Below are 15006 nucleotides of genomic sequence, written 5' to 3' on the forward strand. Positions count from 1 at the left end.
TGGTGTAAGTATTACTACCTGAGCTTTTTTTCATTTCCATTTTCATGAAATATCTTTTTCCATCCCTTACTTTCAATCTGTGTGTATCTTTCAATCTGAAGTGAGTCTCTTGTAGGCAGCATATGTAAGGGTTTTCTTTTCTTATCCATTCAGCCACCCTGTGTCTTTTGATTGGAGCATTTCATCCATTTACATTGAAAGTAATTGTTGATAGATATGTAGTTATTGCCATTTTATTACCCATATTTTTATCTTTCCTCTTCTTCTTTTTCTTAAAAAAGTCCTTCTAAAATTTATTATACTGAATTGGTTGTGATGAACTCCTTTAGCTTTTTCTTGTCTGGGAAGCTCTTTCTCTGTCCTTGATGATAAACGATAGCTTTGCTGGGTAGAGTAGTCTTGGTTGTAGGTCTTTGCCGTTCACCAATTTGAATATTTCGTGCCAAGCCCCTCTGGCCTGCAAAGTTTCTGTTGAAAAATCAGCTGACAGTCTTATGGATGCTCTGCCTTTCTCTTGCTGCTTTTAAGGTTTTTCTGTTTGTCTTTAACCTTTGGCATTTAATTATGATGTGTCTTGGTGTTTTGTTTGGGTTCATCTTGTTTGGGACTCTCTGGGCTTCCTTGGCTTGTATGTCTATTTCCTTTGCCAGATTAGGGAAGTTTTCTGACATTATTTCTTCAAATAGGTTTTCGATTCCTTGCTCTCTCTCTTCTCCTTCTGGTACCCCTATGATGCGAATGTTGGTACACTTGATATTGTCCCAGAGGCCCCATAAACTATCGTCACTTTTTTGGATTCTTTTATCTCTTTGCTGTTCTGATGTTTTCTGATACCATATCTTCTAAATCACTGATTCAATTCTCTGCTTCATCTAATCTACTGTTGATTCCCTCTAATGTATCCCTTATTTCAGTTATTGTATTATTCATTTCTGACTGGTTCTTTTTTATGTTTTCTATCTCCATTTTTATGTTTCCTATCTCTTTCTCGAAGTTCTCCGTTAGATCACTGAGCATCCTTATAATCAGTGTTTTGAACTCTGCATCTCGTAGACTGCTTGTCTCCATTTTGTTTAGTTCTTTTCCTGGAGCTTTGTTCTGTTCTTTCATTTGGGGTGCTTCTTTGTCTCCCCATTGTGGTGCCCCCTGTGTTTGTTTCTATATATTAGGTAGAGATGCCATGTCTCCTGATCTTGGTAGAGTGTCCTTATGTAATAGTGTGTTATGGGGCCCATTGGTTCAGTGGCGCAGTCTCCCTGATTACCTGAGCTGGGTGCTCCAGGTTTGTCCCTTGTGTGGGTTGTGTGTGTCCTCATGTTGTAGTTGAGCCTTAGTCGCTGTTTGCTCATCAATGAGAGGGATTGACCCTCAGGCTGATTGGTTGTGAGGACTGGCCATGACTGCAGTGGAGGAGTTGACCCTATGGAGCAGGATTTGCTTTAACAGGGCTCTGATGCCCGCTCAGTCCATCTTTTGGATATGTCATCCTCAGAGACAGCCAGATGATTCTCCATCTTGGTCCAAAGCTGGCCACCAGGCATGCCAGCCCCAGGGCTTCCTGGGAGGGGCCTCACTGCAGGCCAAGTTCAGTTGCAGCCTGTGCCCTGCCCACAGCCACCTGGAATGAGCTGAAAAGATGTCTGCCACCTGCACTGGGCTTGGAGGTGCCTGGGAGAGGCAAAGCCTTCGAACTGAGGCTGGCTGCCTGTAGTGCTGGGCTTGGGGTGACTTAGCAAGAGGTATAGGGCATACTGAGGCCAGATGCTGCTTGTTTGAGGTTTGTGAATCTTTGAGAGATTTTTAGGAAAATCCGCAGCATGAGCCAGGACAGGTCGTTTGTATGGAAAAGCCACTGGAAGTAGCTTGGTAGTGCCCACAAGTTGGGTGGGGCAGCATCTCAAGGAATCACCAAGGCAAGGTGAAGTGTTAACCATGTTAATGGAGACTCAGATATGGAGGATGCATCTGTCTGCGCACTGGGAAGCAGGGAGGGCTTAACAAAGAAACAACAGTTTCTGCCAGCAATTCTGTCTGGGAGAAAGCTCACCCTACAGCCAGACAACTCAGTTTGTCCCCATATGTCCCTGGCATACTTCATGCAGCTGCTCCAACGCTGGTGCTCAGAGTGAGTGAGTCCATCAGCAAGTAAGTCTGTGCACAGGCCCTTTAAGTGGAGCACCTGGGATTCCAGCCGCCCTCCATCTCACTCAGCCATCATCTCAGCCAGAAGTTGTGGTGACTTCTCTTCCCAGCAGTGGAACCCTGGGCTGGGGAGCCTGGTGTGGGGCTGGAACCCCTCACTTCTCAGGGGGAACTTCCACAACCAAGACATCCCTCCTAATTTTTAACCACCACACAAGGGTGTGCAACTAGTCCGTTCCATGTCTCTGCCCCTCCTACCTGGCTTCTCTGTATGTCCTTAGTTGCAGGACTTCTGCTCAACTAGACTTCAGGTAATGTTCAATGATGGTTGTTCTGTAGTTTAGTTGTAATTTTGATGTGGTCATGAGAGGAGGCAACCACATCATTTAACTACTCCACCATCTTTACTGGAAATCCTGTTTTCTGCCTGACTTTTTTGTTTCTCTCTTTCTCCATTACTATCTATTTTGTATTAAATAGGTATTTTCTACTATAACATTTTAATTCATATATATATATATATATATATATATATATATATATATATAAATTAGTTATTTAGTGGTTGTCATGAGGATTACAATTAACATCTTCACTTATATATAACTAATATAGTTCAGATTAATACCAACTTAATTTCAATAGTATACAAAATTTGATCCTATATAGCTCTATTCCCTCCCCCTTCCATTGTGCTGTTTTGCCATACAAATTACATCATTATACACTGTGTGCCCATCAACACAAATATATAATTAATGCTTTATGAAGTTAATTTTAAAACCTATAAAGAAAAAAAGAGCTATGAACAAGAATATATATTGCTGTCTTTTATGTTTACCTATCTAATTTTACCAGTTTTATTTATTTCTTCATGCAGATTTTGAGTTACTATTTAGTGTCCTTTTATTTCAGCTAAAGAACCATTTTTAGTAAATCTTGTAAGACAGGTCTGCTAGTGATAAATTCTCTGTTTTGGTTTATCTGGGAATCTCTTCATTTCTTCTTTATTTTTGAAGGATAGTTTTGTTAAACATAAAATTTTCAGTTGTCAGGGATTTTTTTTTTCAGCATTTTGAATATGTCATCCCTCTGCCTTCAGTCCTCCATAGTTTCTAACGAGAAATTATCTGTCAATCTCATTGAGGATCCCCGCATATGATGAGTCGCTTCTCTCCTGCTAATTTCAAAATTCTCTCTTTGGCTTTGAGTTTCAACAGTTTCATTATGATGTATCTAGGCGTGAATATCTTTGAGTTTATCCAGCTTCAATAAAAGATTAATGTTATTCGTCAAATTTGGGGAGTTTTTGCTCATTATTTCTTCAAATATTCTTTGTGTCCCTCTCTCTCCTCTCTCCTTCTGTGACTCTGATTCTATGTAATATGCTGGTATTCTTAATGATGTGCTACAAATCTCTCAGGCTTTGTTCATTCCTCTTTCTGTTCCTCACACTGGAAAATCTCAATTGAACTATCTTCAAGTTTGCTGATTCTTTCTTTTGCCTACTCAAATATGTTCTTGAGCCCTTCTAGTGACTTTTTCATTTCAATTATACTTGTCAACTCCAGAATTTCTATTTGGCTCTCTATTATAATTTGTATCTTTGTTTATATTCTCTATTTAGTGAGACATTGTTCTCAGGCTTTCACTTGGTCCTTTTTTTTTTCCAGTTTTTTTAAGTTCATGTTTTTAAAATTGAGGTATAATTAACATATAACATTATATTAGTTTCAGGTGTACAACATGATAATTTGATGTCTGTATATACAGTTGTCCCCTGAACAACATGGGTTTGAGATGTGTAGGTCCACTTATATGCAGATTTTTAATTTTTTTCCTTAAATGTGACAACTCTGGAAATCAGGTTATCCCCCTCCCTGTAGTTTGTTACAATTGCTGTTTGCTGTTGTTGCTGTTGTTTGTTTAGTGGCAATTCTGAACTAATTATGTGAAGTCTATATTCTTGTTGTGTGTGGCCATTGAAGTTTCTTCTTGATTAGCCTAGCGGTCAGCTAATGAGTTCACAGAACTTTCTTTTTTTTTCCCTTTTTTTTTTTAAGGAGGGCACAGCTCACAGTCGCCCATGTGAGGATCGAACCAGCAACCCTGGTGCTACCAGCACCACGCTCTAACCAACTGAGCTAACTGGCCGCCCTCACAGAAATTTTCTTAATCTCTTGGAATCAATAAGCCTCTCATGGTCTTTGCCAAGATATATGTGAACAAGAGTTATATATAACCCAAGGGGCTCTGGGTTCGTGTTGGGACATATGCCTTCAACAATCAGCCTGGCAGCTGACGACTCTGCCTTAGCTGTTGATCCCTCCTTGCATGGGGCCTCAAGGTCAGTTAGAGGTAAGAATTTAGGAACTTCTCATGTCTTTCCTTAGCATGCATATAGCTCTGGGCATGCTCACCACCCTGCACATGCATGTGGCCTTCTAGATTACCAGAAATATGTCAGAGCTTTTCAAGACACATAAGGACACCTCATCTGCCATCTTTTCCTTTTAAGATTTATACATAGTCTATCATGTGTTCCAACTGCTATCCACTGCCTCAGGAAGCCACAAAGTTAAAAAATTGCCTTTAATTGGTTTTCATGAAACATCCCCATCCCCACCTGCACCAGGAAAAGGCTTTATGTGAACTCTGAAATGGGTGAAATACAGATATTCTTACAAGTAGGGTCTTCCAGGGAGCTACTACACAGGTCAAATAATGATAATCCTGTGAGAATGAGGCTGTAAAGAAACTCCAGCCCCATTCTTCTCCCTTCAGTGGTCATCATGCTGCTGTCTTTCACTGTGAGTGCAGTTGGTTTTCAGAGCTACTGTAGAGTGAAAGAGCATGGGATGGCACTAGGGGTAAGTTAAAACACTGAAAATTTCAGAAGGTTATGGGAATATGGCAGGGTAGGATGCACCAGTAATAGATCTCACTATATACACAAAAATTGCACTGCTAAAATTTATCTGATGTAACTATTTTTGAACTCTGGAATCTGTTGAAGGCTAGAAACTTCCAGGGGAAGCCATGAATGGTAAGCTACAGTTAATTTCAATTTCAGCTCTTATCACAGTAGCAGCTACCCATCTCCCACCCCAACCATGTGGAGGAAGCAAGTTTTCCTGGAGTAGCTACATATAGCCTGTGGGAGCTACAGTGGGCAAAAAGGACTCTATCCTCCAAATATTAAGTATCTGCATTGTGATTGCTGATTGCTTCTTCTGATCACAGAGATGCAAACAAAGAGGCAGGCAGCCTTTTTTATTGCACAACCCCCAATTGCACAACCTCCACCTCTAGATCAAGTGACGCCAAGAGGGCCAGTACACTTCACCCCTTCTTTTTTCACTTTTTCTCCTTTTGAGATCCAGATAGTAAAGACTAGCACATTCAAAAACAAATGCATACATCAGAAAGTTTAGAAAGCTACTGCACATGCCCAGGGAAAGACTCAGAAAACACGTGAAAGACATGAACTTTACACCCCAGGCTGGTCCACAGCACACAAACAGGCTACAACAAATACAAAAAAACATCAAACCTTCTTGATGGGGGACATAAAGATTCCCAAAGTTAATACCACAGTATTTGACTCAAATGGCCAGTGTCCAACAAAATCTCACAGGCATGTAGAAACAGGCAAGTAGGGTCCATTCAAAGGGGGGGAAATAATTAAACAATATCTTTCCCTGTAAAAAATCTAGTGGCATATATCTCAAAGTTTTAAAACAACTGTCTTAAAGTTACTCAAAGAACAAAAGAAACCTGTGGATAAAGTCAAGACAATTACCTGTGAACAAACTGGAAATATCCATAAAGAGATTTTTTTTTAAAAAATTTAAACTAAAAAAACACCAAAAAGAAATTCTAGAGCTAAAAGGAACAATAACTGAAATTTTAAAATTCACTAGATGGATTCAAAGGCAGACATAAGTAGGGAGAAGGAAGAATCAGCAAACTTCAAGATAAGACAATGAAAATTGTTGAGGCTGAGAAACAGAAAGAAAAAAGATTAAAGAAAAGTGAAGAGAGCCTACGGGATCTTTGGGGCACCATTAAGTGACCCAACATATACATCGTGAGAGTCCAGAAAAAGAAGAGAGACACAGGAAGAGAGATAATATTTGAAGAAATAATAGCTGAAAACTTTACAAGTTTGATGGACAACATGAATATAAACATCGAAGAAGTCCAAGTTAGATGAACTCAGAGACATCCACCCCAAGACACATTATAATCATATTTTCAAGCCAAAGACAAAGAGAAAATCTTGAAAGCAGCAAGAGAGAAGCGAATCATACATGAGATCCTCAAGAGGATTATGAGCAGAGAGCAGATTTCTCATCAGAAGTTGTGAGGGTAGGGGAAAGTGGGCCAATATACTTTGTGTCAAATGGGAAAAACTGTCAACCTAGAATCCTGTATCTAGCCAAATTATCCTCCAAAAGTGAGGGAGAAGTCAAGACATTCCCAGGTAAACAAAAGTTGAAGGAGTTGGGACCACTAGACCTGCCCTGCAAGAAGTGCTGAAAGAAGTCCTATCGGGTGAAATAACAGGACACAAGAGTGTACCTCAAAGCCATGTAGAGATATAAAGATCTCAATAAATGTGACTTTATGGGCAATCATAAAAGTCAGTATTATTGTAAAAATGGTTGCTAATTGTACTTTTTGTTTTTTACATGATTTAAGAAAATAATACGTTTAAAGAGAAAAATAATTACTAATGTAAAAGTTAGTATGATTGTAACCTTTGTTTGTGACTCCAAATCTTATTTTCTACATCATTTGTGAGAGTAATGTATTTTAAAGAATTGTCAGTTTGTATTTTGGGTCATACAATATATAAAGAAATATATTTTTTAAAGATTTTATTGGGGAAGGGGAACAGGACTTTATTGGGGAACAGTGTGTACTTCCAGGACTTTTTTCCAAGTCAAGTTGTTGTCCTTTCAGTCTTAGTTGTGGAGTGCACAGTTCAGCTCCAGATCCAGTTGCCATTGCTAATTGCAGGGGGCGCAGCCCACCATCCCTTGCGGGAGTTGAACCAGCAACCTTGTGGTTGAGAGGACGTGCTCCAACCAACTGAGCCATCCGGGAGCTCAGCAGCAGCTCAGCTCAAGTTGCCGTGTTCAATCTTAGTGGCAGGGGGCAGAGCCTACCATCCCTTGTGGGACTCGAGGAATTGAACTGGCAACCTTGTGGTTGAGAGCCCACTGGCCCATGTGGGAATCGAACCAGCAGCCTTTGGAGTTAAGACCATGGAGCTCTAACCACCTGAGTCATCAAGCCGGCCCAATATATAAAGAAATTTTGTGACATCAACAACGAAAAGGGGGTGGGGACACAGCTGCAAATAGTTTTTGTATGTTGTTGAAGTTGGGTTGTTATAAATGCAAATTAAAATGTTATAACTTTAGGATAGTATATGTAATTGCCATGGTAACCAAAAAAAATAGTTGTAAAATACATACCAAATGATAGTAAGAAGGAATTTAAACATTTCACTACAAAAACAATCAACTAAACACAAACGTATACAGGAATGAAGGAAATAAGGGACCAAAAAAATGTCATAGGGCATACAGAAAACAATTATAGAAGTATGTCCCTCCTCATCCATAATTGCTTTAAATGTAAATAGATTAAAATTTCCAATCAAAAGAAAGAGATTAACAAATAGATAAATACACAGATCTACTATATACTATCTACAAGAAACTCAATTAAAATCAAAAGATATAAACAGGTTGAAAGTGAAAGAATGGAAAAATATATTCCATGCAAATAGTAACCAAAAGAAAGCAGGAGTAGCTACCCTAATATTAGACAATATAGACACTAAATCAAAAAAAGTTTACAAGAGACAAAGGAGGACATTATACAATAATAAAAGGCTCAATATAGTTAGGAGATATAAACATTTATGTACCTAATGAAATAAAATATATGAAACAAAGCCAGACAGAATTGAAAGGAGAAATGGACACATCTACAGTAATAGTTGGAGACTTCATTACTCAACTCATAAGAATGAACAGAAGATAATTAAAGAAATAGGAGACTTAGAATAATCAACTGATTAAATCTAACAAACATATACAGAACACTCTACTCAACAACAGCATAAACATTCTCCTCAAGTGCACATGAGACCTTTTTCAAGATAGACCAAATGTTAGGTCACAAATTAAGTCTCAATAGATTTTAAAAGCTAGATATCATACAAAGTATTTTCTAAAACCACAACAGGATGAAGTTGGAAATCAGTAACATAGAGAAAACTGAAAAATTCATAATATTTGAGGAAATTAAACAACAAACTATTAAACAACCCAGGGATCAAAGAAAAAAAACCACAAGGAAAACTAGAAAATACTTAGAGAGGAATGAAAATGAAATCACAATATACCAAAATTTATGGTACAAGGTCTGACAATTAGTTTCATGAACTCATCCTAGAAAAAAATGCTACATACCTCTTTGTGGAATATCACTATGGTCACCTTCAAAGTACTCCCCATGGGAAGCTATGCACCAAGGCCAGTGCCTAGTACACCCTTCAAAGCAATTTTGGAACTCTTTTTCTGGAATGACCATCAGAGTTGTTGTCGTATTACCCTTGATGTCCTGAATGTCATCAAAATGTCTTCCATTCAATATTTCCTTTACCTTCAGGTAAAGAAAGAAGTCATTGGGGGTCAGATAAGGTGAGTAGGGAGGGTGTTCCAATACAGTGATTTGTTTACTGGCTAAAAACTCCCTCACAAACAGTGCCATGGGAGCTGGTGCATAGTCGTGGTACAAGAGCTCCTTCGGGACCATTTTTGCACGCACCTGTCTCATGCCAAGATTTTCAGTTAAGATTTTCCTGTTTCTCTGTTGATGTTTACTTGGTTTGCTCTGCTTCTAACAGTCAGTCGACAATTTTGATGCACAATTCAATGAATTTTTGCAATGTTTTCATCAGTTCTGCTTGTTACTGGCCGCCCTGACCTCTCTTCATCAGTGATGCGTTCTCTCCCCTCAGAAAAATGTTTAATCCATTTGTATACTGCCATTTTCTTCATGGCATTATCCCCATGAACTTGGAATAACATCTCCCTGATTTCACTTCTACCCTTGCCAAGTTTAACAAGAAATTGAATGTTTGTTCGTTGCTCTAATTCAAGCTCAGACATTCTCGTGATGGCACACAAAACCACTCAAAAACAATAATGAACTCCACTCAGCAAGACACCGCCACACGTCAACATGAACACAGCTGTGAGACACTGATATATCAAGGTTATGAAACCTTACCGAGCTGTTTGTACAGTGCTGCTAATGTAAGCACACGGTGGCAAGTTCGCAAACTTAATTGTCAGACCTTGTACATGGTGAAAGCAGTGCTAAAGGAAAAATTTATAGCTATAAATGCTTTACATTAAAAAAAAAAAAAAAAAAAAAAAAAGATTTTGGTGGCCAGATGGCTCAGGTGGTTAGAGCATGAGCTCTTAATAACAAGGTTGCTGGTTCAATACCCACATGGGATGGTGGCCTGAGCCCTGTGCAACTAAGATTAAAAACAGTGACTGGACTTGGGACTGAGTTACATCCTCCACAACTAGATTGAAGGACAATGACTTGGAGCTGATGGGCCCTGGAAAAACAAACTGTTCCCCAATATTTCCCAATTTTTTTAAAAATTAATAAATAAATAAATTTTTAAAAAGATCTCAAATCAACAACCTAATTTTATGACTTAGGAACTACGAGGTCTGACAATTAAGTTTGCAAACTTGTTGCAACACTATTGCTAATCTTTTTTTGATATCAGAGGGATTATTCATTACGAATTTGTACCAACTGGACAAACAATTAACCAAGTTTACTATTTGGAAATGCTGAAAAGGTTACATGAAAAAGTTAGAAGACCTGAACTTTTCGCCAACAATTCATGACTCTTGCATCATGACAATGCACCAGCTCACACAGCACTGTCTGTGAGGGAGTTTTTAGCCAGTAAACAAATAACTGTATTGAAACACCCTCCCTGTTCACCTGATCTGGCCCCCAGTGACTTCTTTCTTTACCCGAAGATAAAGGAAATACTGAAAGGAAGACATTTTGATCACATTCAGGACATCAAGGGTAATATGATGACAGCTCTGATGGCCATTCCAGAAAAAGAGTTCTAGAATTGAAGGGTGGACTAGACGCTGGCATTGGTGCATAGTTTCCCAAGGGGAGTACTTCAAAGGTGACTGTTATGATATTTAGCAATGAGGTGTGTAGACTTTTTCTAGGATGAGTTCATGAACTTAATTGTCTGACCTCCGTACTCAGTGGTGAAAACTAAAAGCTCTTCCTCTAGATCAGGAACAAGACAAGGATATCCACTCTCAACACTGTTATTCAACATAGAACTGGAAGTCCTTGCCAGAGCAATTAAGCAAGAAAAAGAAATAAAAGGCAACCAAATCAGAAAAGAAGTAAAACTCACTATTTACAGATGACATGATGTTATATACAGGAAGTCCTAGGAGTACAATTCACTACGGCAACACAGGAAGATCCTGAACTCGCCTCCTCCCATGGACACACCAAATCTATGGCTATATATGGAATAATTTTCTCTGACAAAAAATTGGCTAAGCAACTCTTATACAATGGGCAAGTGAGAGAGACCACATCAAGGCATGTAGGAGAAGCTGAGACACTCTTATCATAAACCCCACCCAGGGCGCAGCAACCCACAATTGGACAGGAACTCAAAACCTGGAGCTTCTCCCTGAGGAGTAAAGGGTTTGAAATGCATATCAGGTACCACCCCAACTTTTAAAACCTGCACTTGAGAGATGAGCCCCCAAAACATCTTAACTTTGAAAATCAACAAGGCTCGTGTCCATGAGACCCGCAAGGCTGTAGTGAACTAAGAAACTGCTCCTAAAGGGCTCATGCACTCAGATTCACCCACCCCAGGGTCCTGAGAAAAGGCAGCTAATTGAGAGGTGCCAAGACTTTATGTGAAAGAGGCTCGTTTGCTGGTCTTGGGATATCAGCCTGAGGGGCAGGCATCTGGTTTGGTACATATCTAGGGGGGTGCTGGGGTGCTGTCTAGGGATGGAGGCTGGCAACGCCATCTTTATGCTTCCCCTCTGCCTTGCTCCAGCTGGCAGACGCCATCCTCACACTCTCCCTCTGCCACATCTCAGAGGGCTAGTGTCCCCCAAAGGGAAACTTTTAAACATGACAGTGCCCTAGTTTTATATCTGGTGCCCTGGATTTTTCAGCTCCTGTACAGGGGATGCCCCTTAATCACCTGGCTCTGGAAGTTGGGGCTCTTGTGTTTTGGGGTCCCACGGGATCGTAACAAGTGTGGAGATAGTTCTTGGTAGGCCACAACAGCAGACTGAAACACCTCCCCAGCCTTTCTGTGAAACAGGCCTATTAGCTTGTCCTAGAGCTTTGGCCATAGGGGCAGGCTTCATGTTTTGCACACATTTCAGGGCCTAGAGAACTGCTCTGAGAATCTAGGCCAGGGGATGCCATCTTTGCACAGTGGTATCTCCCAGAAAGGAGCCTATACACTTACCTGGAGTCCCAATTTTTGCAACTGCTTCCCAGGGGACACCTATGGATTTCCTGGCTCTAGTGGCTAACAGGGCTTACACGTGTGGTCCCACAGACTGTCTATATATATACACACACACACACATATATATATATATATATACACACACACACACACACACACACACATATATATATATATATGTGTGTGTGTGTGTATATATATGTACCTATATGTATGTGTGTATGTATATATGTATATGTATGTATATACATATATGTGTGTGTATATACACACACACACACACACACACTAGAAGCTGCTACCTAAGGGTCTGGCATCCAGTCAGCCTGAATCTAGGTTCTGACTGAGATCATTCCATTTGGGACACTGACAAATCTTGGCACACCCTCAAATACTAGCAACTATTAAAAATAAAATAGGTTGCTTGGAAGCTCACAAAGGTTTGAGAGACAATGGAGAGCTAGGGCAGGGTTGAATGATAAGGTTCCTGTCCCACACAAGGCCACTCCTTTAAGACTAGGAGAGGTCGGGGAGGTCCAAGATAGTGGCGGTGTGGGAAAGCACTGAACTCCCTCCCTCCCAAGAGCACACTGGATATACATCTATATAAAGAGCAGTTACTCCTGAGAGACAATGGAGAAATGAATGAACAGCTTCTGAACAACAAATGAGAGAAAGAGCGAGTACAGAAGGCTGGAAAACCACAGGCGCTCTCCTGGTGGTGTGGGGACTCTCTAAGATCAGGGTGCTAGGGAATGCCATTGTGTACACCCCACACCACCTTGGGAGGGTGGGGAGGAGCTCTGTACGGGAGCCTTTGCCTACTCACAGGCGAGCACGGCGCTTTGCAGCCTCACTGCCTGGAACGCATTCCAGGTCTGAACAAAGGAAGCAAGAAGGATCAACAGTGCGTCACCACGTGTACCTGGCCTCCCTGCCCACGCTGCTCCAGCCCAGCCAGCCAGCACCCTCGGTGCCATAAGCACCTGTCTGGCTCCAACCAGCCTGCCAAAACTACCCGACACATGCAGCTTACATAGAGGTTGCTTCTACACAAGACTACTTTTTGTACAACAAACAATGGAGAGAGACCATAGAGAGAAAGCTGCGGTCATGGGAGCTCTCCAGGAACTGTGGCAATTTTCCAGGGTCAGAGGCGCGCCACTGCTATGTACCCCTCCACCTCAATAGCTCTATCCAGACACTCTGGCCTGCCAGCGAAGTTGCCATACCACGTTTCCAGAGATATCACCTGTACCCATTTTGGCGCTGAACAAAGGGAACAAACAGGATCAACAGGGCAAGCCTCTAAGCACCTGGCCTATCTGCCCAGAACCACTCCAGTTCTGTGGGCCAGGCCGCCAGACACCACAGGCTTCCACTAAGCTCCAACTGGCCTGCTGAAACCACCCAGCACTCACAGCCTACATAAAGGTTGCTACTAAACCAACTACTTTTGAAGACTGGGAGAGATAGCCATACTGTCTAATTCATATAAACAAACATAGAAAGTAAAAAAAAATAAAAAATAAAAAAAATGAAAAGACAGAATATCTCTCAAATGAAGGAACAAGAAAAATCCCCAGGAGTTGCAAGTTTGTGAACACAGAGCTATTAGACTGCAAGAGTGGAGCAAGGCCTAAATCAAAGAAACTTGTTTCTTCAAGTTCTTCTGGCAGCGATCCTAACAATGAGGTTGACAAACAGTTAAAGAGGGAAAAGCAAGTTACTCCAGAAAGACCTGTAAAGAAGCAAAAGATTGGAGAAACTTCAAGAGGCCTTTCATCTTTTAAGCAGAGATGATAACATGTTTCAGATTGGGAAAATGAGGTACGTCAGCATTCAAGACTTTAAAGGGAAAGTCCTAATTAATATTAGAGAATATTGGATGGATCCAGAAGGTGAAGTGAAACGAGGAAGAACAGGTTATTTCTTCAAATTCTGAGCAATGGAGCCAGCTGAAGGAACAGATTTCTGATATTGACAATGCAGTAAGAAAACTAAAATCAGAGCCATATAAAACCTGTACTGTCCTAGTTGTTTTAATCTGTCTTTTTACATTGGCTTTTGTTTTCTAAGTGTTGTTTTCAAAGCTATTGTATATTTGGATTGCAGAACAATTTGTAAGAAGAATACTTTTTTAAAATGTGCATTATTAAAAATGTTCTGAGTGAAGAAAAAGAAAAAGAAAAATCCCAGAATAAAACCCTAAAGAAATGGAGATAAGTAATTTGCCTGAAAAAGAATTCAAAGGAATGGTCATAAAGATGCTCACCAAACTTGAGAGTGGAATAGAGGGACTTGGGGAGAACTTCAATAAAGAGTTAGAAAGTATAACAAAGAACAAAGCAGACCTGAAAAACAAAATAACTGAAATTAAAAATACATTAGAAAGACTCAAGAACAGATTAGTTAATACAGAAGAATGGGTCAGCAACCGGAAAGACAGACTAGTGGAAATCAACCAATCAGAACAGCAAAAGGAAAAAGAATTTTAAAATGAGGATAGTTTAAGGGACCTCTGGAAAAACATCAAGTGAGAAAACATTCACATTATAGAGATTCCAGATGGAGAAAAAGAGAGAAAGGAAACTTTATTTGAAGAAATCATTGCTGAAAATGTTCCTAATCTGGAAAGAAAGATATCTAGATCCAGGAAGCACAGAGAGTTCCAAACAAGATGAACACAAAAGATATTGTAATTAAAAACACAAAGTCATATTGTAATTAAAACGGCAAAATGTAAAGGAAAAGAGACAATTTTGAAGGCAGCAAGAATAGAAAACTAGATACATTCAAAGGAAACCCCATAGGGCTATCAGTTAATTTATCAGCAGCAACCACAGGCCAGAGGGAGTGGCAGGGCATCTTTAAAGTGTTCAAAGAAAGAAACCTACAGCCTAAAATGATTTACCAGCAAGGTTATCATTCAGAACTGAAGGAGAGATAAAGAGCATCCTGGATAAGCAAAAACTGAAAGATTTCATCATCATTAAACCAGTTTCACAAAAATGTTAAAGGGCTCTCTTTAAGCAGAAAAGAAAAGGCCATAACCATAAGAAATATGAGAAAGGAAAATATCTCACTAATAAGTATAGCAAATCAGACACTTAAAAAGCTACCACAAAGGTCAAAAGACAAAAGTACCAAACTCAACTGAAATGACAATAAGTAGTTAGGAGATGTGCAAAACAAAATGTCTAAAATATGACATCGAAAACATAAAGCATAGAAGGGAGGTAAAACTGTAGGTCCTTTCAGACTATATTCAA

General features: G+C 39.9%; 1 pseudogene; it reads left to right on the forward strand.

Annotated features, from left to right (window-relative positions):
- Positions 1-4415: 4415 nt before the first annotated feature.
- On the forward strand, positions 4416-13812 carry LOC109450901 (activated RNA polymerase II transcriptional coactivator p15 pseudogene; annotated as a pseudogene).
- Positions 13813-15006: the final 1194 nt, after the last annotated feature.

The sequence above is a fragment of the Rhinolophus sinicus genome, chromosome 2 (genome assembly GCF_057876585.1).
Source record: "Rhinolophus sinicus isolate RSI-liver-muscle chromosome 2, RSI-T2T, whole genome shotgun sequence".
Lineage (NCBI taxonomy): Eukaryota > Metazoa > Chordata > Mammalia > Chiroptera > Rhinolophidae > Rhinolophus > Rhinolophus sinicus.